The following is a 19,684-nucleotide window of genomic DNA, read 5'->3' as shown; positions in this document are numbered from 1 at the left end:
GAAACTTTGTCTTGAGGCGTGGGTAGGATGAAGGCAAATATTGAGAAATTGGGTTTGGATGTGGCCTCAACGAGTGAGAGGTTGGAGAGGGTGGAAAGCCAAAGGAGTTCTCGAACTCTTACCCCTCAAAACACCTCACCTACTATTACTCCCGAGACCTTTCACTAAAGATTGTATCCACCAAGTGCTACAAACCAAGTCAATCTTTACTCCTTAAGCCGAGAACAAGATGGATCTAGCCATTCTTCACTCCACCAAGTTCCATAAAAAGGACTTGGAACCAAAATTCCATCCCTAAACCCAAATCTTCCACTCCAAAATCCTCCAATTCAAAGACCCTACACTCCACTCAATCCAATGTCTCTTTCCCAAGCTACACTAACCCGTAAACACCCCATCCAAGTAGAAAAAGAGGGAGAGTTAGGATCCAAGGAGAATGAGGCCAAGCCTAAAGATGGACAGAAACTTAGTGGTGAGATACAAGAAGAATGTGAAGAAAAGAGAGCAAGAGAAAGGGAAACCACGGGCAGTGAAGTAGGAAAGGGAAAGAAAAATGTGCTTGTGGGATTTACACACAAAGGATATTTGATACTCAATAACCCATATTCTAGCGTTTTGCCTAGAATTGATACTTCTTATGTATAGGTTCAAGTTCATATGCTATTAAAGAAGGATCAAAAAGGGGTTCCACACGATAACATGGGAAATGAGCTAGTGATACCCTTGGCTAAGAGCTCCAAACAAGTGGACTATCGTGGCATACACCGAGGTATAATTGCTACACTCTACACTTCCTTAGGCTTGAAATATTGTGATAAGGATACTAGTATCCAATATGAAGTAGCTTCAGTTTTACATAGTGTAGAAAGGCATGAATCTTTCCTTGGTAGTTCTCTTGTTGCAGATGTTAGTCAATTTGTCCTTAAGGATAGTTCACTACTTGATCATGTGAGTGATGTGATTTAAAATCCTCAAGTTAGTGGTCATTCTTGTAATATTGACCATGATATTGGACATATTCCTTTGAGCTTGTGTGATACAAATCGCGTTACTAGTTTTGCTCAAGGTAATGTAATACCCCGATCGTTTCTTAAGCCTAAATCTGTCTTTTAAGTGGATAGGGGTGGCTTACAAAGTGATTTATATTTATATTATATTTTATTTCTCTAATTTATACTTTTTGACATGTAGAGCATAGAATAAACTTTCCATCGATACCAATTTCATCGAAATTCGACATCGGACGAGGAAGTTATGGCTGTTTTACCAAGCGATGTCGGAATCGCCCAGGCCTGACGGTAGAACTGAAGGACCGCCAAGTCCTTGGTGGACCATCAGTTTTCCCATCAAGCCAAGGTAGTAACCCCTTTTTCTGGCCATCGTTCGACTTTGGTGGGCCGTCAAAAATTTGATGGACCGTTAAGAGGACCATCAAGTCGAGGCAGAATATCCCACTTCTGACCCCCGAGTGACGGATGATCTGGTGGACTGTTAGTTTCCTAATGGATCATCACATCGACATCACGTCAAGGAAGAAGTCCCAGTTTTAGAACTCAAGTAACAGATGATCTGGTAGACCGTTAGTTGCTCTGACGAACCGTCAATTCGACCGTCACAGACCTCGATCAACGATTTTCAACTCTTTTTAAAAGGGTATTTTGATATTTTCTGCCCATTTTGGTCTTGTATATATATATATATATATTTCCAAACAGATGAGAAAACCTTATTTTCTCTCATTTCTCTTCCAAGAAATATCTAGAAGCTAGGGTTTCTCTCCAACCCAAAATCCAATCTTCTTCCAAGAAAATTTAAGAATCTTTCATAGAGTTTTAAAGTGGTTCAAGAATCAAGATCTCTCAGTCAAAGGCTTCAATAACCCTAAGTCAAGAGTGTAAGAAAGAGTCAAAAACAAGTATCTTCATCTTAAATTCCTAATCCAAGGTATGTGGGGTTTGAACAAGAACACTCCTTTCGTTCTTGTGCCCAAAGATTTAATTTTTATAATTTATTTCCATGAAATTGCAAAGTGGGTTTACACCCAAATTACTTTATTAATGATTTTATGAGATTTGAGTTGTTCAAGTTCAATATATGATTATTTCATCATTTTATTTCTTAAATTGGAAACTTACGCCATGAGTTGTATATTGTTACCATGAATTGATGATTACTAAGTGATTTAAGATAGGTGTCATGATTTAAGCTTTTTCTATGAGAAGTTTGATTATTGAATATATATTGATATTTAAGTTTGAGAGTCAAGAATGGGCTCTTTGATGTTTTCCCGAAGTTTCGATATTTGATATGATTTAATGAGCAAGTATATTTGAGGTTGAGAAAGATTGCTTTAAGTTTGAGTCGAGTTAGGAATCCACAAGTTGTTTATGATTTGAAAATGAGGCATTTATGATTTGGTCTCTATGATAGACCCTTAAGTTAATTCAGGTGGATTTCCTAACGTGTTTTGAGCTTAAGTTTGGGAGTAGTATTTAGCACTGAGCGGGAAATATGGTATTTTCCTAGAACTACGTTCCACCATAGGATTAAGATTAAGGGCCAAAGGCTAAGACAGTGATCACTAAAGTTAAGGTTCTACTCCGATGGTAAGGATAGGACAGCTCTCTCCAACGTGGGCAAGACGTTGGATCCATGTAAGCTCACATGGTCTATGTCGGTTATAAGAAACTCCCAAGTCTATAATAGTCCAAGTTTCATGAGTTACCGAGTCACTCTAAGTCTTGAGTTGAAGAGTTTGAGCTGACCATAATCATTTATGAGATTTATAATGCTTGTATTACTATTGATGATTTAGAAGGAATATATTTCAATTAATTTAAGCGAAGAGAGTCATTATTTTTAGCATGCATGATTTTTTTTATATATTTATGATATTTTTTATTAAATGTTGCATACACCCCCTCATACTCAGTACATTCCCAAGTACTGGTTCACATACTTTTCTATGTTCTATAATCCCTCATGATGTAGGTTCCGGTGCTCAGTCTCAGCAGTGACAGTGATCTTTGAGTACCTTTATCTACATTTCTGCAGTTGGTGAGTCCTTATATTTTGAGTACCTAGGTCCCTGATTTTGTCATATTGGTAGATGGTTGTTTTTTCCAGTTCAGTGTGAGTCAGTTGGGGACCTATCCCAATGGCTCCTCAGTCTTATGTAGTAGAGGCTTTGTCAGACTAGAGTACCAGTATGTATAGAACTACAATATTTTGATTATACAGGACAATATTTCTTTGTATTCCAGTATGTTCATGACATGATTATTCTTTCTTATTACAGCATCATTATTGTCATAGTGAGTTATAGAAGTGAAGACAGGCTTAGAGGGTTAGCTTGAGGCCGCGTGTGGCCTTAAGCACCGTGTGACGTCCCGGGATGGGATCATGGGGTATTACAAACTTGGTATCAGAGCCTAAGGTTCAAAGAGTCCTAGGGAGTCTGACAAGCTGCGTTACGTAGAGCGTTGATCATTGGTGTGTAGCGCGCCATATCTATGAGCAAGAGGCTACGAAACGTTTTAGGAAAAGTCATTTCTTTCTTTCAGAAGTTGATCGTGCCTACGACTATTTCTCTCTACTATTAATTCGTGCTCTCTTATGGCAGAAAATGCCTCCTCATAGAGCTTGTAGAAATAATGAACGACCTTAATCCATTGAGCCTTTAGGTGAGACAGTGTCCCATGCTGAGTTCTGGGCTGCTTTTCAGGCGCTACCCCAGGCGGTTACCGCCAATGCTCAGGCCAATGTTCAGTCTGCAGTTCCATTTCCACAAAAAAGATAATTCAGCCATAGTTTTATGGGTCAAGGGCAGGTAAGGACCCACAGATATATCTTGATGAGGCGAAGAAGATCACCCAAATTATGCATGTAACAGAAAAAAATATGGAGTTAGCTTCTTATTGCTTGAAAGATGTTGCTTATGATTGGGTGGAGATGTGGGGAAAGAGTAGAGGGGAAGATGCTGCTCCCATGACTTGGCAGTTATTCCAGGACGTGTTCTTAGACCGATTCTTTCCCCCTGGGCTGAGGGAAGCGAAGCTAGAAGAATTTATGAATTGAGACAGGGCTCCATGACAGTTAAGGAGGATTGTCATAAGTTCAATTAATTATCTAAGTATGCTCTTGGTATGGTGGTTGATTCCATAACTAGTATGAGTAAGTTTTTGGCTGGTGTATCCAGTTATGTTGTGAAAGAGTGTAGGTCCGCTATGCTTAATAGGGACATGGACCTTTCTAGATTAATGATACATGCTCAGCAGATTGAGGCAGACAAGGTAAAGGAGAGAGAGAGAGGGTGAGAGGGAATAAGAGAGTTAGATCAGAGCAGCAGGGGTATAGTTAGACTAGATTTTTTGGAGGGATTTACCCTCAGTTCCAGAGCCGTTCTCTTATGCTAGCACCTTCATCAGCTAGTGCTCCCGCACCCAGAGTTAGACAGGAGCAGGGTAATAGGCCTACTGTGTCCAGGTCTCAGGACAGTGCGAGTAATAGACCTAACTATCCCCCGTGTGCTAAGTGTGGTGGGACGCATCCCGGAGAGTGTATGGCTGAATAGAGAGGTTGTTTTGGTTATGGAAAGTTGGGCAACAGACTCAGAGATTGTCCATATGCTATATAGGAGAGCCGTGATATTCGTCCCCAAAGCCGCGATTGAAGATTTTGAATCCCCAATTTGTAAGCTTCGAGAATTACCTATTATCTTCTGAGATTAAGGTATGTGGGGTTTTCCTAAAATCTCATGGGCATAGAAATCATGTTTTAAGAAAAGGGGTTTTGAATTTATAAATATATTCATATTTTAGAAACATTGATGATATTGTTTTGGCCTTTCGGCTTTCCCCCAAATTGATTTGAATTGTACATATGTATATATGCATTGAAAACCATGAATTGTGAATTTGGAGCATGAAATATGTATAATCTCCCTCTCCCATTACTTTATTATTTGATTTACAAGTTACGAATCCTTACATTTCATGATTTACAGAATGATTCAAGATACTATTTGTCTTATATGAAATTCATGATGATTAAGAATAAGAGAGAGGAATGCTTTTATGATTTTAAATGTTGAGACTGGTAAACAAAGAAACTTCAGGAATGTTTTTGAGAAGTTGGCCACTACTTGTTGAAATATTTGAATGAATGGAAAGTCTTTGCATGATTTTTGACTTATCATTTGAGATATGACTCTTCTTACACCATATGCATGATCAAGTGGCTTGAACGTTGTTTGAGAATAAAATAATCATATATAGCTCAGAATAACGACTTGTAAGTCTTGGTATAACGATACCAATTCAGACAATGCCATTACAGACATAGACTAATACAAAAATCGGACTTTATCAGTCTTTCATGTTTTATAATTTCAGAATGATGCATGTTCAGAAAAGGTTAAAATAGGGCATAAAGAGATGTTAGGTGGTTCCTTAAAGAGGGAACGAGTTCAGATAACTCATTGCCCAAAATCGTGATTTGTCGATCTGGGTTTATTATATTACGCTGGCCTAGAGCCTTGTGGCGTATCAGACTCAGACACTCCAACCCTTGCAGGACACTCGGGTTGGGGGCTTCCCCGCCGAGTCAATGGCGGATTCCATATAGACCGTGAAATATCAGACTTATAGGGGAGTGCAACCTGACTCAAAAGTAATACAAAGATCAAACATTGCATTGACAAGAATGATTTATGATTTTCAGAAAGTGCCCATGTGTTTTAGAACTATTTCATGTATGACATTTTTACAAATTGCTCTACAACTATTTTATTTATATAAAAGCTTTATTTTGGGTTTCTTCGTGTACCAGTACATCTATATTGACCCCCTCTCCTCCCTTCAGGTTCCGCGACTTAGTCTAGGGGTCTAGAAAAGTAGTAAATTTTATCAGACAGAGTTGTAGTGTTTAGTTGGTGAGCCTTCTTTGTTCCAGAAGGCCTGTCTTTTTAGATTATGTCACTTATTTCTATTTTGGTCTACTGGGGGCCTTGTCCCAGTTTCAGATAGTTGTCAGATTTCCATGTAGTAGAGATTTCGCAGACTAAGTCAGTTGTTATTTAAATGTAGTTGATTTACAGTCTCCATGCTTATGTTGAATTCGGAATTGACCATGTTTCCATAGTAGATTATGTTTTCCGTATCTTCTTTTATTACATGAATGTTGTGTATGATTACCAGATAGAGAAGGGCATTTCGGGCCTTCATGGTTCGGGATGCCTTTCAGGCCAGGCCCTAGTTCGGGCCGTGACATGAATAGACCCATTAGGCTTCTGATGCTCAATCTTAACCTGCCGACATGAAGAGCTCTTAGCTACAAACTCTGCAATGTCTCTTTTCATCCCACTCCACCAATAGATCTCCCGTAATTCACGGTACATTTTAGTGGCCCCTAGATGAATAGAGTATCGCACACCATGCACTTTTGCAAGAATTCTCTATCTCAAGTCATATACACCTGGCACATATATCCGACCCTGGAAACGCAATACACCATCTCACCCTTGAGAGAAAAACTCTACTTTTTGACCTTTGACTCTTTCAACTTAACTAGATTGAGATCTCTATCCTACTTTTCCTTCACTTCAGAAACCAGAGATGATTCTAAACTATTTTACACCCACACACTACCCTTTGCTGAATCGACTAAGCGGACACCTAGTCGGTCAATCTGATGAACTTCTTGAACTAACTTCTTCTTACCATTCTCAACATATGCAATGCTACCCATAGAAAACCTACTGAGAGCATCCGCCACTATATTGGCCTTGCCCAGATGATACCGAACACTCATGTCATAATCTTTTAACAACTCTAACAACCTTCTCTAATGTAAATTCAAATATTTCTGAGAGAATACATACCGCAAGCTTTTATGATCTGTGAAAACATCTACACGCACCCCATACAAATAGTGCCTCCAAATCTTTAAGACAAACACTATTGCCGCTAACTCAAGGTCATGGGTAGGGTAATTCTTCTTATAAGGTTTAAAATATCTAGAGGAATAGGCTATGAACTTACCTCTCTATATTAGGACACAATCCAAACCTACTCTGGATGCATCACAGTACACAACAAACCCATCTGAACCATCTAGCAAAGTCAAAACTGGGGCTGAAGTAAGTCGAGTTTTCAACTCCTGCAAACTCTTCTCACAAGAATCTAACCACTGAAACTTAACTTTCTTCTGGTTCAATCTGTACATGGGAAATGCAATAGATGAAAACCCTTTAATAAATCAACAATAATAGCTAGCTAAACCCAAGAAACTCCTAATATCTGATGAAGAAATGGGTCTAGTCCAATTTTTTACCGCCTCAGTCTTTTGAGGATCAACTTTAATGCCATCACCAAAATAATATGACCGAGAAATTCTACTAAACCTAGCCAAAATTTACATTTACTAAATTTGGTGAACAACTAATGGGCTCTGAGAGTTTGAAGTACGATTCTGAGGTGATCTGTATGATCATTCTTGCTACAGGAATAGAAAAAAATATCACTGATGAAGACTATAATGAACATGTCCAAGTACTACTTGAAACATGATTAATTATATCTATGAAGGCTACTGGGGCATTTGTGAGACTAAAGGACATAACTAGAAACATAAAGTGACCATACTGGGTTCAAAAAGCTATTTTCAGAATGTTATATTCTCTAACTCTGAGTTGATGATAGCCTGATCTAAGGTCTATCTTAGAAAAGTAACTGGAACTTTGAAGTTGGTTGAATAATTCATCGATTCTGGGAAGTGGGTACTTATTCTTGACTGTGACTTTGTTTAACTATCGGTATTCTATATATATTCTGAGTGAACCATCTTTCTTACGCACCAATAAGACTAGTATACTCCATGAGGAAACACTGGGTCTGATGAACCCTTTGCCTAAAAGGTCATTTAACTATTCTTTTAGCTCTCTGAGTTCAGCTGGAGCCATTCTGTATGGAAGAATAGATATAGGCTGAGTGATTGAAAAAAGGTCTATTCTGAGATCGATTTTCCTTTCGGGCGGAACTCCAGGAAGGTCCTTAGAAAACATATCTGAGAATTCATTTACTACTAAAACTGACTCAAGACCAGGAGCCTCTAAACTAGAGTCTTTGACTCACACAAGATGATAGACACATCCCTTAGATATTTTTTTCTCTCTCTAAGGTATGAAATCAACTGATTCTTAAGTGGTGTAGTACTACCCCTCTATTCAAGAACAGGTTCATTTGGAAACTAAAAATGAAAAACTCTGCTTCTATAGTCAACTGAGGTATAACATGAATGGAGCTAATCCATGCTGAGAATTATGTCAAAATCCATCATCTCTAACTCTACTAAGTCTGCTAAAATGACTTTCTGAGATATCATAACTGGAAAGTTCCTGTTTACCCATCGGTCTATGATAGACTAACCCACTGGGGTAGAGATTGAGAAAGGTTCTGTTAAGATCTCTGGTCTAACTTTAAAGTTAACTACTATGTAAGGAGTTACAAAAGATAGAGAAGCTCCAGGATCTAATAAGGCATAAACATATAAATGGAAGATCTGTAGCGTACCAGTGACCACGTCAAGAAAACTTTCCTAATCTTCTCTGGACTGAAGTGCTTAGAGCTTGATTGGGCATTGCCTACTAGTGGCACTAGAAGTGGCACCCCTACTGATTCGGGCGACCAGACTGTGCTGGGGACGATTGTACTAACCCTATAAACCTGACTGAGGACAATCTCTAATTCTATGGCCTGTTTTGCCATACTCAAAACATACATCACTGCCAACTTTGCAGACATCCTAATGGTTTCTGCCATATTTCTGGCAAAGAAGATTTGTTCGAGCATTGTTGACACTACCCTGAAACTTAGAGCCCGACACCCTATCTTTGTTACCATTTCTGAACTTAGGTGCTGGAGCACTGGTTGAGGACAAAGCTTGAACTAAAGATTTTAGAAAAAATTGGGAACGGTTACCGCCTTTTGATTTAGGCTGAGAAAAATTAAAGCTACTCATTCTGGATCGCTTATTTTACCTCTCTTTCTCCTTATTCTTAGCTCCTTCTATCTGCTGAGAATGGACCATGAGCCTAGGTATGTCCATCTCCTTAATTAATATCACAGTTTTGCATTCCTTCAGCATACTTTCTGACACCCCAGACATGAACTTGCTCATCCTAGAACTATTGTATACCACTACATGGGGAGCATACCTGGATAACTAAGTAAACTTAAGGGAATACTATTTAACACTCATATTGCCTTGCCTGAGATTGAGGAACTCTAACACCTTGGCTTCCTTAATTCTAAGGGACAGAATCTATATAGAAAAACAGTAACAAACTCTTCCCATTCTATGGGCTCTACATCTGTGCCCCTGTCTACCTTTCACTGTTTAAACTACATATGAGCTATAACTTGTAGTTGATAGGTAGCTAACTCAGCACTCTCACTGGAAGTCACTCCCATAATATCTATGACTTTCTGCACCAGATCGTGGAACTCTTATGGATCTTCTTCAGAGTGGAGTCTCGAATCCTGGCTGCAGCAGTATTGGTGTAACACCCCAATTTTCTAAAACAGAATGCTACAAGGTGCCCATGACCCCAAAGGACCACAAGCTAACCCATGACTGATATCTGTACCTGTACACTGCATAATATAACATAAAAATATAGAAATAATGGCTGAAAGGCCATAAGGTTCAATATAAATAAACTTCTGATAAAACAATGCCTGAAAATGGTGTAACAATACCCAACAACTGATAAAAACAGTCGGACGTGCTATAGTCTGAAAGCCTCTAACTATACTGATAAGGAGTTGAAGAAACATGTCTCCAACTAACTCTATCTACTAAAATGTCTAAGTAATAAAGTACTAAAATAAATAAATAATAGTATCGCCCTCAAATGAAGAGGAATCACTGCTAACTCTGACTGTTGAACTCTGTAATGCTACTGCTGCTCTGAAACTCGTGCCTCTGAACCTATGGCGTAAAGTAAAACACCATAGCGCGAATGTGTCAGTACAACTAAATGTACTGAGTATACGAGTGAGGTAGGCTAAATGTAAAAGGTTTTATATGCATGAACAATGCTAACTAATATGAACATGAGAATATATACATGCATAAGTAACTGTAACTGAACTAGTGGTGATACTGACTACTGAGTATGAAAACTGACAAAATGAGTTTACTGACACTGAGATACTGAATGACTGGGTTTACTGATATTGATGTGTAAGTCACTAATAAATAAGGAACTGATGCTGTATTATCAAATAAACGAACGACTATTTCTAACAGTTCGAATTATAAAGAACTGGTTTGATTGACTATATTTGACAGTCCTGAATCTGAACATATACAATGTGAATTTCGTATAACTGATATACTTATAACTGAGTTCATGATAACATGATTACTGAGTCTGAGTAATGATAACATGAGTGACTGTATCTAACAGTCCTGATACTGATGGAACTAGATGAGTTCCATACTGCTCTGAGTTGACTGTATTTGACAGTCCTGAATCTGAAAAACTATTTGAGTTCTTTTACTGAGACTGGGTGACTGTATCTGACAGTTCTGATTCTGTAACTGAAATTGTGGGAATTAGTTATTTAATAGACATGCCCCAAATGAGCTATAATAGCTGAGTTGGTCCAATCTGTGCCCTGATTAGAAGGGTGTTTATACCGCACCACTTGCAAAGACAAGCTGTGGGTAACCCTCATCTGACAGTGTCCCCAAAATAGAACAACGGGGCCCTCATCTGACAGTGCTTATCCACCTCATCAACCCTCATCTGACAATGTTGATGTCTCAACCTATGTTGGCGATATAGTTTTGGAACGCAAGGATGATTGTTAAGAATCACCCCCTTCTAACAGTGTGTGTTCCCATTCTTGGGTTTACCCGGTGCTAATTTCTACTCCCATCTGAAGAGACTGTATATGGTTAACTGAATGTACATGGACTTATTTTACTAAATTTTGTTGACTAATGAAATATTACTACTAGCTGATAATTGACTGAGATCATGAGATTTCTGAGATTTCCTGAGTCACACGATTGACTGAGTTCTATAAAACATGGGTTGACTGAGGTTATTGTGAAAACATGACTTGGCTCTAGGCACACAACTATATTTTTTGGGTACAAGTACTCCCAGGACTCGATGGAATGAAACTGACACCACATGACACTTCTTGATCATAGAAATAGAGTTCACAGTACATAATGCCATAGATAAGGGATTTCATGCTTCACATGGTTATCATATTCTTGATCATGGAAGGAAACACATATAACATATAAATACTTGCATGATTTCAACATCATGAACAATTTATATCACAACAATCAATACACAACTATTGCATGGAATTTGTGTTGAATCATCAGGAGTATCATGGCCTTGTCATTTAAGTACTATTGAGTCATAAGAAACATGATTTTATCATTCTAGGCATTTCATCAAACACCTTACATGCACACTTTGTGGCATAGGTGAAATCATCAATTTAACTATCTTAAATCACCCTAAAACTCATGGGTTTCAACTAACATGCTCACACACTTCATAGAAATGCATTAAGATACCATCTTGAATCACCAATAACAACCATCAACATGAACATAATCATTCAACACATAAAAATCATAATTTGTTATTTAAAACTTGGTTCTTGAGCTCCACGAATGAAAGGAATCCGTGGATGAACACTACGCATACCTTAGTTCTTGATTGCATGAAAATTAACAGAGAGAATTCTTGATTCTTGAATCTTTGACTATAAATACTAATGGTTGTTCTTGAAGAGAATTGAAAGAAACTAACAAAATTTGGGTATAAATGTGTTGAATTTCGTGTTAAAAGGGTATATAAAGGGTTGAAAGATTACAATTTTACCCTTTAAAGGACGGAACTGAAAGGATGATTTTTGGCCTAGGGCTATAGAGGGCTATAGCCTGGGCGACACCTTGGCTTGAGTACTGCTATAACCAAGGTGGTGCCTTGCTATAGCGGTGCTAAGAATAGGGCGACCTTGGTTTTTACAGTGTTGAAAGCTGGGCGACGCCTTGAGATCGCCCTGAGCTATTGTTTCTAAAATCCAAACGTGCCCTAACGCTATTCTAAAAATTCTAAAACTTACCCTAGATGTACTAAGACCTTTCCCCATCTCAACACAACTTGAAAATCTAAAAACGGAGATTGGGAAAATCATGAAATAAATCCTCAAAGTTCGGAGGTCTAAAATGAGACTAAGTGTTGAACACTTAGCAAAATTTTCTAAGTCTTGGAGCTTGTATAGACTAATGAGCTGAATTTTAGACTTAGGATTTTATGGGGTATTACAATTGGCCATTGGGTTAGCCTGAATAGTGGCTAGCCATTCATTCTGAGCTACTAAAAAATGGGCTAGAGTGGTGAACGTAGCTCTGAATTCTGTATGAGAGACATGCTCATCGAGGGGATCTGCTTGAATGGGCGGAGGTACTGACTGATTTTCATTCCTTCTTCCGTTAGCTTTTTGGAAGGCATGTTCTGTAAACAGAAGGAAGAAATGAATTAAAATGAGAGTTTAACTTAAGCTCATGCTCATTTTCACGACATGAATACTGAACGAAGGAAAACTTTCTTAAAAATATCTCATAGCCTCTTGCCCATAAGTGTCGTGCCCTGCACACCCATGCACAAGACTCTACTTGACACGACTTTCAGACTCCCTAGGACTCTGTTGAACCTTAGGCTCTGATACCAAGTTTGTAATACCCCGAGTCTGTACCCCGGATGCTATACAATGCTTACGGCCCTAAAGGACCATAAACTAACACATGACTGGTACCTGCTGAGAGCACTGAATAATAATACTGAAATCATGCAAAAGTTAGGCGGAAATGCCATAAGGTTCATAAACTGAATACTAATAAATATAGCAACTGATCATAACATCTGAAAACTGAATACTGTTTGAACTAGTCTAGTCTGCAAAGCCTCTAACTGAACTGTCTGAATGTGGAGTTGATGGGACAAGCCCCCAATTAACTCCGAATAATAAAATACTAAATCTACTGTGATACTAAAATAAAAAAATATCCTCGATAGATGAGGACTCACTACTGAATCTGCAGCTACTGATTGAATCTGACTAAGCGCGTTCAGGAACCTGAGCATCCGAACCTATGATATGAGACATCATAGCATAAGAAAAGAGTATGTGATCAGTACGTAGAATGTATTGGTATGCTAGGTTAGGTAAGAATGAAATGCAGGGGTTCATATGCATGAACAGTAATTGACTGAGTAATATGAATATAACTGAATGAGAGCACATGGATAACTGAAGCTGCTGTGAACACTGAGTATGCAATACTGTGCATATGCATATATATGCTGTATCTGAGATTCATACTGAAACTGAATACTGAGTTTGAATAACTGAGTAACTGATATTTGAGATTATTGATAACTAAATTACTGATAACTAGGTGACTGTTACTAACAGTCCTGATTCTGTAGAACTAAACTGAGTTCTACACTAAAGACTAAAACTGAAATTGTAGGAGGTAATCATCTAACCGACATGCCTCCCTCTAAACTAATTAGGGTCTAACCTGTAACCCTAGTTGGAAGGGTGCCAATACCGTGCCACGGGTATAGATAATGGCTGTGTGGATCCACTGAAAAGTCATCCCGAAGGACTAAGGGTCACCCTCTACTGGCAGTTTCCCTAATGAGAATGGTATTACCCTCAACTGGCAGGTAAACACCTTATCAACCCTCAACTGGCCGGTTGATATCTCAACCTATACTGGATACATAGTTCTGGAACGCAAGGACTACTACTAAGGATCGCACCCTCTACTGACAGGTGAGCCCCTATCATTGGGTTCGCTCAGTGCTGAATCCTACTCCCAACTGAATGACATTGATTATTAAATTGAACTGAAACTGAATTTCCCTGAGTTATGTAACTGACTGAGTACTACTGTTTGTGAAATTACTGAGACTATTTTGTAGCTACTGTAATTCTAGGTAAATAGCTAGATTTCGGGTATTAAATACCCCCAAACTCGATAGAATCAATAGTAAAACATGGCACAATCTTGAAAGTATACTAGCTAGTCACTTAGTCATGATTCATTCATTGAGACATTTTGTCAAACACTTGCAAGGCATGAACTTATACATGAATGGGAACAAATGCTAACATGTCATGATTGCACTATTCAATTCATAGATGCATTTTAACAAAAATGTACAAGTAAAGTAGTCAAATTGCGGAGTAGTTACTGCACTATTGCATTCGTTTGTTACTTAGCTTGTCACTGTTTCATTGAGTCGACTGAGAGTTGATATTGTTACATGTGGTCAGCCACAACATATTGAGTTAGTTGGATTAGAAGCTTCTAGAACGCATTGTGATTGCCTATAAATACTTAGTTATAGCACATTGTAATGTAATCAACTCATTTTCTAATACAACAAAGGTATAGCAATTTTCAATTCATCTTCACTATAGATGGATCCTTGAGCAAAATTTATAGTGCTTACCCAAGATAATACGTGTATTAAAAACTCTTACATTGCTAATACCATGGTTTTCAATCTATTAGTTATGCATAGCATAAAACCAAATAGTGTATAAACCAAGTTATACATAGGTTGAGAAAGTGTACCAAACAAGAATAGGCAGCAATTAATAATACATACACAAAACGCGTGTATTATTATTCTATATAACGCATCCAACCAAATGACCCCTAAGTGTTATAAGCAATTGTGGGATGTTTATTTATAATGCTATAGAATGGTTTTATAATACGAACATCCACAGGATTGTTTCCGAGCTCTTCTTGTTCTTGTTGAATTCGTGCAGCAGATTCGCCAAGTTCGGGAAGACAATCTCTTAACTCAATTAGTTGTAGTGAGTGGATATCTGCAAACTCAATCGGTATCTCAAAAAGTAAAAGGCAATGAGTAAGCATGAGGCGCTCAAGGATAGGAAAATTGTCATTTGTTGCTTTCCAGAACTGGAGATCACTATTTTTAACTAGCAAAAGCTTCAATCGATTAAATCCCCTGACAATAGGATACCACTCTCCTCCATAGCAAGCATTAGGCATCAACTTCAGTACCTCAAGGTTAGGCAATTCAGATATGATGTCCAAGTAGGACCAACTTAGATTTGTTCCATACAACTTTAACTTCTTGAGCGTTTCTGGAAAAACTTTTGCACTTGAAATGACTGACAACTTTCGAAAATATAATTGTAAACTCAATGTTTCAAGTTGCTGTAGATGGACAAGATTGTTGAGAAGTCCAGATTCTCGTAAACTTTCATAGTCAACCTTATCTCCTCTTATTCCTAGTTTTTTAATATTCTGAATCCCTGAAATAACCTCCTTCGTGCAACAAGACGGAGACAGGCAAGAAATAGTTTGTATATTTGGAAAATCCCAGTGTCTCCCTTTGTCGACAGATCCTCTTGGGCGATTTGGTAAACTAAATGTGTCCATTTCGAGATGCCTTAATTGCATTAGCCCCTAAATTTTCTCAGGAAAAGTCACATCTGATCGAGCATACCCGTAACAATGAATGTCTGTAGATTCCATAACTTGCAAATTTCTGAAGGTATGTCAAAATTCCGAGGATAGGAAAATGCCAGGTAGCTCAACCAGATGAGGCTAAGTATCTCTAGGGGGAATCTATCAATCTCTATGGGACGCAAGTCCAAGACTTTGAGTAATTTGAAATGAATAAGGTCTGATTTGAGAATAAAAGTTGAATAATAAAACCATAATAGAAAATAGAACGAGTTTGTTTCAAAATGTTGTTGTTGTCGTCATCTGTCAACTGACAATGTACAGGGGTAAGAAGGGCCTTATAAAGACCATAATGACAACCATGAATTTCATCATAAGTCCAGCGCTTAAAGGGCTTCATGTTACGGCTACTGAGGAATTGGCATTTGGAAGGAAGAGGATTTACATCTGATTTTTCAAACACAATGTCGTTCCTGATAAAAATGGTTCCCCTTTGAAGTTCTCTCAAGCACAGGTCATATACTAGATCATGAACCTTGCATGATCTAATTTTTGTTTCATCAAGACTTTTTTTGCCGACAAGAACTAGACATCTGTCGATAAGATCTTGTAAACACTTCATAGCCTCTCCTTCCAAGTCATTTTCCAAGTTCAAGAACCCCTCAGCCATCCATAATCTCATCAAATTCTTCACTGGAATCTCAGTGTCTTCCCGAAATATTCCAAAATACAGAAGACATGATTTTAGGTTGCTGGTCAAGTTATTGTAACTCAACCCAAGCACATATGAACATCGTTCATCGGGATAATTTGTGACAAATGACTTGACATCTTTCGCAACACTTTCCCAATCTTCTATTGTCCTTTTAGATTTGAGAAGCCCGGCAACCACGACAATAGTTAGTGGTAACCCGTGACATTTCTCTGCAATTTGCTTTCCAATAGTCTCAAACTCAGATGGTAATTATTCATTAGCAAAAGCTGCACTTTTAAAAAGGTTCCTACTCTCATCTTGATCCATGAAGTCCATCTGCAACGAAAGATTCTCTGTACCAGCATAACAAGCTACTTCATTGTTACGTGTAGTCAACAGTATTCGACTCCCTGTATTGTTTTCAGTTGGAAAGCATCGTCTCACATCATCCCACACTTCACAACTCCAGATGTCATCCAAGACAATTAAGTACCTCTTGCTCTTTAAACTTTTCTGCAGCATGTCTGCTATCTTTGCCTTATCAACCATGTCAAATGTGTCACCCTTTGTAGAATGCAGAAGGCTCACCAAGATTTCCTTTACATTGTGTTGTTACATCAAAATGACAACGAATGCACACATCATTGTAAATTTCTTTTGCTAAAGTTGTTTTACCAATGCCCCCCATCCCGATCATCGGGATGACTTTATGTTCTCCAGAGTAGCCTATAGTCATAAGTTCTAACAATTGTTTCCTTTGATCATCACGTCCAACCATATCGTTCTTAACATTCAGAGTGTCATTTGCTGAACTTGAAAAATCTTGAACCAATGATTCCTTTGATGCTTGTTTGCCTTTATCTTGAATCTTTGTCGACTCTTTCCAGACACGATCAATGTCCGCTGCTACTTGTTGCAGGCTGTGACGAAACTTTTGACGTGCCCTTTTATTTTGGCTTATATTTTTGCCATTTCAATATCTGTTAGTCTCAGTTGAAATGTGTACTCAACAACATTTGCAACTTCATTTACCTCTACCTCAAAATCCATCATTTCCCCAGAAACATTATTTTTCTCAAAGTTCTTGAGAAATACTCCCAGGGAACTAACTTTTTCATGAAGCGTAACAATTTCTTCTCTGTGGCCACAAATTAGATTAAATAGCGTCGGGGAATTGGATATTAGGACCGATTGTATTGTTCTCATAAGAGAAGCAACGCTAGCATAAGCCATATCGATTGTGTTCCAGTTATGACCTGAAAGCAGCAAATTGAAAGAGGAGATCAATGATTTTATAAATAAAATAATCAACAAAGAGAGAAGTCCATCGATCTGGACTAGTAAAATTAAACCTTTTTTTCGACTTACCTTTTCAGAGAAACTGCAGAAGCTTTATGTATAGATTATCAATTTTACCACACATGATTTTCATATAATTTTTATTCTCTAATCCTTGAAATGTGTTAAAGATTAGGGAAAAAATAATCTTTAGCAACATCTAGTACCCATATTTCAAGGTTATTAAGAGACATAAGGAAATTTTGTTCATGAAAATCTATAAAAAAGAAAAAAACTATAGATCCTAAACAACAACAACAATAATATACCCAGTGTAATCCCATTAGTTGGGTCTGGAGACGATAATGTGTATGCAGACCTTACCAGTTACCCTACCTTGGCAGGTAGAGATGGTGGAAAGAAAAGAAACTATCTATCCTTGTGATGCTTTATTTGATAATGCTTTCCTTCACCACCAAAATTTTCACTACTCTTCGACTTCAGTTAAAATAAAATACAGTCAGACCTCTCTATAATGTTACCTCGTTATGACAATATTTCACTATAGCATCCTGATTTTCTTCGAAACTGATTTTTCATGTTATAGTTTACTTTTCTATAATGGCATTCTACCTATAACAGAATGACTTTTATCATAATGGTAAATTCTTTGTAAAATTACCTCTCTATAATAGCATACTCAAATATTATGTAATAATATTTTGTAAGAAAAACACTTGTGTACAAAATAAAATGCCAAAATATTTTTGATAATCATCATTTGGTAAATTTCAAGAACAAATATCCAATTTAAAGGAAAAATTTGTATTTAAATGGTATACATAAGTTATTCCATAAATTCATGAGAAAAAAGCTACTAATGTTTACCTTTTTAATATTCATGTTCTTTCTAGTTTTGCATACTTTTTCTTGTAACAGCTAAATGAGATCTAAACATCAATGTCAGTATATATATATATAAAAACACCTCTCTATAACAACCATGAAATTTTTAGACGAACTCTGTCACTATAGAGCGGTTTGACTGTAGAAGTATTCCGACCTCCTCCTCTTAGATGAAAGTTGAAGCATATCATGTCAAAATGATCATCTGGGGATGTGGGTAAACTAGTGCTTATCTTACATACCTATAGGATTTCTTTTTATTGATTTTCAAAAGTGAATTGCAAGTTTTGATATATGATTTCCTTGTACTTAAAATGAAAAAGAAACAAATGAAAGAAGAAGGATGAACTAGCTAGCATTCAGAAGTCAATCAACCTTTATGGATTTTCCCTAAGAAGGAGCTAAAACTTAGATGAGCACCCTTGAACAAGGATTGATTTTCCAATGGAAGATATGGAAAACAGGATGCTGAATGTTAACAAGCGACTGCAGAACAACCGCGACAAATATTAGGAGAAAAGAATACAATAAACACAGAATACGGATAACAATCGACAATTGGATGAATCATGCACGTAAAGAACATATAGCTTATAGTAACCAAGAAACAAGTTTTGAAAAGACAAAGGAAAATGTCATACTTCTGAGCTGCTGAAATGGTGTATGTGATCAAGTTACCAAGTACTAATAAAGATCTAACAAGTTGACTTCATGGAATGAGACATTAGAAAGTCGATAATAAAGGACTCAAAAGTGATTAAATGAATTTATATATGGTTATATATCACCTTCATATTAGCTGGGATTGAAAGAGATTTGAGATTAATAAGTCAATGAAATCATAGGTCAGATTGTGTATTATCTCAATATATATCATTATAAACACTTAAATAAAACTAGTGGCAGCATTTATAAAATAGATAGTTAACCAGTATCTTTCATTAAATGTTTGATGACTAGATATATATATGACGTCATAGAACTTAATTTCCATATATACATTTAAGAAATAAAAATACAGATACAAAACAAAGGAGTAGGATATTGACTTTATCCAACAACAACAATAAACCCAGTGAAATCCCCAGGTGAGGTCTACCGAGGGTAAAACGTACACAAACCTTACCTCGTGCAGGTAGAGAGGTTGTTTCCGAAAGACCCTAGTCTCAAGTATCACATATCAGAGCAGCAAGGAAAAGAACATAGAGAAGTAAAGAAGACATATCATATAATAGAAAAAGCACTATA

General features: G+C 37.4%; 1 pseudogene; it reads right to left on the bottom strand.

The window, feature by feature from the left end:
- Nucleotides 1-14,618: 14,618 nt before the first annotated feature.
- Nucleotides 14,619-18,184, bottom strand: LOC107855818 (annotated as a pseudogene).
- Between the last annotated feature and the right edge of the window lie 1,500 nt (nucleotides 18,185-19,684).

Source organism: Capsicum annuum, chromosome 6 (genome assembly GCF_002878395.1).
Source record: "Capsicum annuum cultivar UCD-10X-F1 chromosome 6, UCD10Xv1.1, whole genome shotgun sequence".
NCBI classification, from domain to species: domain Eukaryota; kingdom Viridiplantae; phylum Streptophyta; class Magnoliopsida; order Solanales; family Solanaceae; genus Capsicum; species Capsicum annuum.
This window is presented reverse-complemented; position numbering and strand designations above follow the sequence as displayed.